The sequence below is a fragment of the Cibotium barometz genome, chromosome 1 (assembly GCF_041138505.1).
Source record: "Cibotium barometz isolate CiBa-2024 chromosome 1, ASM4113850v1, whole genome shotgun sequence".
Lineage (NCBI taxonomy): Eukaryota > Viridiplantae > Streptophyta > Polypodiopsida > Cyatheales > Cibotiaceae > Cibotium > Cibotium barometz.
This window is the reverse complement of record NC_141046.1, coordinates 32,207,328-32,214,336: the sequence shown is the minus strand read 5'-3', so window position 1 is coordinate 32,214,336 and position 7,009 is coordinate 32,207,328. Positions and strand designations below refer to the sequence as shown.

General features: G+C 40.7%; 1 long non-coding RNA gene across 1 annotated transcript; it reads right to left on the bottom strand.

Annotated features, from left to right (window-relative positions):
- Positions 1 to 367: 367 nt before the first annotated feature.
- LOC147641880 (uncharacterized) lies at positions 368 to 819 on the bottom strand. Its single transcript, XR_015269184.1, has 2 exons — positions 647 to 819; positions 368 to 603 (listed from the first exon to the last, which is right to left on the bottom strand). It is a non-coding gene; the product is annotated as an uncharacterized LOC147641880 (long non-coding RNA).
- Positions 820 to 7,009: the final 6,190 nt, after the last annotated feature.

The window sequence follows — 7,009 nt, the reverse complement described above, 5'->3', positions numbered from 1 at the left end:
AGAGTGCTTCAAAATATGCAGCTTCTCCCATCCATCTGATTCTCACTCATAGATATTCTTAAAGATTATCAACATACTTACAAATTTATTACAGACGTCTAGATTCTCATAAGAGTCTATCCCATATTAGAGCACATTCATGAGGACAACCCTGAGGTTTGGTAGACAGACAAGAAGCTTACTCGAATGGGAATACACCAACCCCATATTTTAAACGTCCCCAACAGACAAAGATGACAACAGAAGATCACAATGTGCATTTTAAAAGAAAAAAACAACAAACACCAATGAAGACACTCAACACTCGTAAGACACTTGTATACACCTGCTTTCAAGAATTCACCGAAAAAAAGCACCTGCTATATATTGGAGGCACACAGAAAGCACCTCATGTATATTAAATAAAGTCACTTAAACAGGTTTAGGAACATTACTCCACCTTGGACAAGCACTAGAGCCATTGAAATGATGAGTTACAACCATAAATACAAGGAGTAATACTCGAGTAAAAAACTCCAAATAGAATCTGCCCAAGAGACATTAAAGAACCAAATACAATATGCATTTTGAAAGGGGCAACAACCTCTCTCTCTCTCTCTCTCTCTCTTCACCCAAATACAATATGCATTTTGAAAGGGGCAACAACCTCTCTCTCTCTCTCTCTCTCCACCCACACACAAAACTTGCATGATACAAGAACTAAGTACAAGGCGTACACAAAGTGCAAGAGAAATATCAGTTAGTTCAATAGTCAAATCTTTCGTTTCAGCTTACTTTAGCTCTTGTGCAAAATATGACAAGTCTAATACTGAAAGGGCATCATATCAAAAATGCACACAGTGCTACACAAAGCTCTCCAGATATGCCTTCTTGAAGGACCTTTCCAACCATTCCCTGGCTCCCACTGAGCAAAAAGCCACTTGTGTCAATGGCACATTGTATGGCATCTCAATCCCTAGCTTGCGCCAGAGCCCAACTCTTGTTGGTAAGCAAAATGGCCCAATGACGATGTCGAAATTGTGTTGTTGGGCTTTCTTGCTGTAGTTCCCTTCACAAAACGCCTGCCATTCCGGTGTTGCTTCAGCAGTGTCAGGGAACCAACAACAATTCAAAGGAGAACTACTTCCTAGGGGAGGCTTCAATCCATGAAGGACAGCAATGTCCAGCTCAAAGACCAACACACAGATTGGGTCAATGATATTCCTGGCTGGATGATAATGCAAAGGGTGCTCATAGGCCTGACATAAGGAATTAGACACATAAAAAGCTGCATCTCGACTAAATTCATTCAGTCGAGAAGGCGGATCTATGCCTCGCTCCTTGAAATCAGGAAGACATGACTGTCTTGTGCCATGAAAGAAGGGTAACTTTTCGCTTTGGCTGTTGTGGGGATTGTAGACCCGTTCTTGAGCCCCCGCTCCAAAAAAGAACACCCCAAATCTTCTTTTTATGGTCTGGACTCTATTGAGGTCTCCATAAGAAGATTCTGCAAATGGTGGCAGTGGAACCATGACAGATTCGTCATCCAAGATTGAAAAATGAGACTCAGGTTCTACTTTGCCTGACCCACCACTTGTCCCACGACCCATCCCACTGCCGACTCCTCCACCACCTAATCCAGGAGTCCTACTCTCTCCTTCCAAGCCTCTTGGCTCCACTTCATCTTGGATAGGAGCATCTCCTTCATCATCAACCTATGAAGCGGTGATCCTTCCACATCACACAATGCTTGAACATCCCGTAATACATTCAAGGCAACCAGAGCCTTTCCTTCCCTGAGTGTGTACTCAATACCCAAATAAGATTCTTGTAGTGCAGCCAGATTATAAATGGCCTTGTCTACCAAAGCAGTCGAGAAGAAGCGAGCCAGAAAGGAGACCACCTGATTAATGCATGTGCTGAAGTGCTTATCCTCAGAAGCAATCCTTTCTATCTCCCCCTCCATAAAGGACCAGAATGTACCACTGGTTGGTGGCAATGTAAATGCCAACTTAGCATACTCTGGATGTACGTACTCCTCCAATTTTTCCATCATAGCTGCTTCATGAAAGCGAGGGAGTGGTGCCTTCTTCTCATCCTTGCTCTGATGATGACAGATGCTTCGACTCCATGACTATCAGAGGACGTAAGAGGTGTCAAAGTCCGACCCAAATATAGAAAGAAAAGATATGCGTTACAAACACACGAGGAAGCACCGGTTGAGAAGGTGCAACTCGTAGATCTATCGTGGATGCAAAGAACCTGTTTCAAAATGCCAGAAAACTCATACTCGATACTTACACGATACATGGTACTTCCTAATATGCTGTGCCAGCCACGTCGAGTCACAAAGATCAAGAAAGTACTAGGAGCACGGCTGTGATCATAGAAAACAAACAGATAGGCTCTGCCGGAGCTTTTGTAGAGCGAATCACCTTACCTGTGGGCGAAACTACGAAATGTTGGGCCATAATCCGCTTGCCGACCTATTTGCCGCAGCACCATGCTATGCCGACCTGTTTGCCACAGCGCCATGCTATGCCGACCTGTTTGCTGCGGCACGCCATGTGTGATCTCCATCTCCTGTCCAAGGGAGGTCCTGCAAGCTAAGCTGATGGAAGCAGCCTCAAAAACTCGCACAAGATGTCGTAGGGGTAGTCGAGCGAATGGAACGAATCTTCGAAAGAATTATTAGTGATCAAAAGTTGGGCAGCGGATCGATCCGTGCCAAAAAGTTTAGGAGGCGTTGGATTTTGGAGACATCGGACGGTGGTTGGTTATCGTTCCCAAAACACTGTTTATAAGAAATACCATTTCTACATCCGCAGTGCTTGTTTACTGAAGTACCGCTGCTCCAGGCCTTATATATGTGTTCTTTATCAAGTTCGTGCATCAGTCTGTAGGGCTGACCCTATTTGGATGTCGTGTAACCAGTTCAAGAGGGGATATTGTTTAATTACTTCATTTGGCAATCCACCTGTACGTTTGTTTGCTTGTAGTTTCTTTGATCACTGTGTCTGATGCTAGTATGTTACTTTGAATGCTCCACTGGTGGCAGTTTTTGTTGTCCATATCCAGCTTTATACATGTTTGAGCTAGGTAGTGATATTTAGAATATTGAGACATAGAGGGTAAGGGGAGATGGAGGACAAAATGAATGCTCATTTACATTGGGGTAGTTGTTCTCTTTTCAATAAATTGTAGCAGCCTACATTGTCTCACAAATCGCACAACTTTATATGGTGGCTATGTTTGTAAAACACTTATTAAATGTGTCAAAATGGTGATAATAACATCCTAGCAAAACAAGATAAATTTTCTTTGACCAAACTAGGTTATTCTAGTTGGCTTGGAACCTCTTTATAGTGTAGAGAGGAGCAATCCATAGACCACGTTCCATGGTTGAGGTGATGAGGTTGATTAATTTTACCCATTTCATCTTTACTAGTTGGCAAGTGTGTGGGACATGATTGACATCATCTTCTTACATTTTGGGCTAATACAAGAATTTGCTTAATTTCTCAAAGGATCTCTTTTGTTGGCCATGGTTTGTTAACATGTAGTCATGTGTCTTCCATAGTAGGTATGCTTTCAAGTTAGGTGCCTTCGGCACATAGATTTGTATGTGAGCGTAGAATAAATTGAGCATAGAACAATTCATCTGGGAAGTCATATAATCTCTATGCTAAATGTACTTGGTGATCATTCAACATCTTTAGTACTATAGCATTGTTTGATAGTGACTTGTATCTTGTTGAGGAACTAGTTGCCAACCAAATTGACTTGTGGTATGGGGCTTAATGCATCTAGCATCACATTTTGCTTACCTTGTGTGTATAATCTTGATGTCAAATTTTGCTTTGAGATATTGCCACCTTGCTTCCTTGGGTGAAAGTTCGGTGAGTTCGGAAATACTTGAGAGAGATGTTATCTATGAAGACTTTGGTAGAATTTTCATGGACATAATGACTCCACTTTCTTAGATAGAGAACCTTTCCTTTTTGTGGATTATCTTTGTGTACATAAGATAATTGGGTGACCCTCTTGCATGAGTATGAACTACCCAATGCTCCATTCAATACATAAGTAAGGATTTGAAATTCCTTAGTCAAACTTTGGTAGTTTGAGTATTGGTGTGTAACGCACGAACATCTTGATCTTTTGGAAAGCAATGTTCTCTTTTTTGTTCATCTAAATGCTCGAGTGATGTCAATCAATGAGGCAATGATTTTGGAATAGTCCTTGATGTGATTGTGGCTAAATTGTGTGAAGTTCACAAACTCTCAAACTTCTTGCACGTTTTGAGGTGTCGTTCATTTGATTATTGCTTTCACTTTGTGACCATGATTTCTTTATTGCCAAAAATTTCACTTTTGGTATTGCAAATTTACATTTCTTTGGCTTAGCATATAATTTTCGTTGTTTCAATCTTTGTAGCACCTTGTTCACTTGATCTTTGTGTTTCTCCAAGGTCTTACTTTATATTAGAGATTATTGATGTATATGATGAGGAACTCATCCAAATAGGTACTCCTTAAAGGCATCATTCATTAGGGTGTAGAAAGTGGTAGGTGTATTTGTGAGCCCAAACAATAATACTAGCCACTTGTAACTACCATACCTAGGCTTGAATGTTGTCTTCTCAATGTCTTCTTTGGCAATTCAAATTTGATGGTAACTTAACTTGTGGTCAATATGCATAAAGTATTTAGCCCTTGTTAGCCTATCTATCAACTTCTCCATTACCAAAATTGGATAGTTATTTTTTATGATAATCTTATTGAGAGCTCGACAATTTGCGCACAACCTATTGTGCTTAGTGGCGAACAAGATGAACAATACAGGTGTCCCTTACCAAGAAGGATGATTGTACCATCCTTCTTGGTGATGAACCTTACATGTGTCCCTTGAGATGACTTACTAGGTTGAATCAACCCATCATGCATGAGCTCACCCAAATATTTTTTCAATTCCTTCAACTTAGTTGCATTCTATACGCTACTTTTTCTTGCGGTATGTGCTGTGACGGTGCCCGTAAGGCGACTTACTAGATTAAATCAACCCATGTGTCCCTTAAGACGACTTATTACTAGGTTGCCATCATGCATGAGCTCACCTAATTGTTTTTTTAATTCCTTCAACTTAGTTGCATCCATTGTGTATGGTGCTTTTTCTTGCAGTGTGTGCCTTGACGGTCCTAGTTAAATCTTCAAGTCCATTGATTGCTATGGTGGCAATCTTGAGGTGTGTTTAGTGGGTAGCACTTTCTTGTACTTGTCTCGAGGACTTCCTTGATTCTTGGATACAACCTGGATTTTCCCTTTATTAAGTCACCCGCATGATGCATGAGCTCACCTAATTGTTTTTTTAATTCCTTCAACTTAGTTGCATGCATTGTGTATGGTGCTTTTTCTTGCAGTGTGTGCCTTGACGGTCCTAGTTAAATCTTGAGGTCCATTGATTGCTATGGTGGCAATCTTGAGGTGTGTTTAGTGGGTAGCACTTTCTTGTACTTGTCGAGGACTTCCTTGATTGTTGGGTCCTTGATCACAACCTAGATTTTCCCTTTATTAAGTCACCCGCATGATGCATGAGCTCACCTAATTGTTTTTTTAATTCCTTCAACTTAGTTGCATCCATTGTGTATGGTGCTTTTTCTTGCAATGTGTGCCTTGACGGTCCTAGTTCAATCTTGAGGTCCATTGATTGCTATGGTGGCAATCTTGAGGTGTGTTTAGTGGGTAGCACTTTCTTGTACTTGTCGAGAACTTCCTTGATTCTTGGGTCCTTGATCACAACCTGGATTTTCCCTTTATTAAGTCACCCGCGCATGATGCATAGATGAGCTTGGGGCCCTTGCTTAACATCTTGCTCTATTTACTTAGCACTATACCAATACCATTCCGGCATTAGATCATCCCAAGTAGCTACTATTTGCGCTTATCTTGACTCCTCATTGTCACATTGCTAGGCTTGATGTTCTCAAGAATCACCTTTTTCCATTTATCATTTGACACTTAGAGTCACTTTTTCTCTATTTTTTTGTTTTGCTTAATTTTTATTTTCTTTTACTTTTCTTGAGGTTATAAAGTAGGACTAGGTCCCTTTGAACCTCTTGGTTTTGATATTGGCATCGAACCACCTCTTCCTTCTCTTTTTCTCAGCATACATGCCCACAATGGAGTGTAGTCTTGTTTCATCTAGTTTTTCAAGCTCTCTGAGTTGTCTAAAAAAATCATTGCCTGTCCATTTCATTTGCTTTGCTACTCTTAAGGTTGGGATCATGAATTTAATTGGGAGTATAACATCAAGTCTAAAGACTTGGTTGTATGGCATATTTTCAGTTAATGTAGGTTCTATAAGCTCATATAGTGGATGAGAGTGGGTTGAAGACCCCCAAGACCAACACTTAGATTGTCTTTCTAAAAGCATTGTGCAAAGGACCTTGTTCATGATTTCAGCATCTTATCCATTCATTTGTTGTGGATAGTAAGGGGAAGACTTATGGTGCACTACCATCAGGTTCTTCTAAGAGAAACTCCATAGGACATCAAAATCTAGTGATGATGTACTCATACAAATGAAATTGGTCCCTTGGCTAATTAGCTACATAGGGCATCCAAATCTTTGGATGTACATAGTACTCATAAAAATGAACTTGGTGGGGTCGTTCTCGCACATCCACTTTTACTGTGGCCTTGGCCTCAGCCCACTTTTACTGTGGCCTTGGCCTCAGCCCACTTGGTCATATAGTCTGTAGCCACAATGATGTATCATGCTTTAGTCAACTGTGGGCTAATGGGTCTTATGAAGTCAATGCCCCATTTGGCAAAAGGTCTTACATACATGATTGGCTATATCGGCATCCTATTTTTTGGTTGTGGAATGGTAAAGTGCTAGCATTAATTACAATGTATGACATATTTCATTGCATCACCAAAGAGTATCGACCACCATAGTCTTGTTTATAGGAGTGTTCTGATGTGATGTCTCCTCAAAAGTGCCCTTCGACAACTCCTATATGACCTTA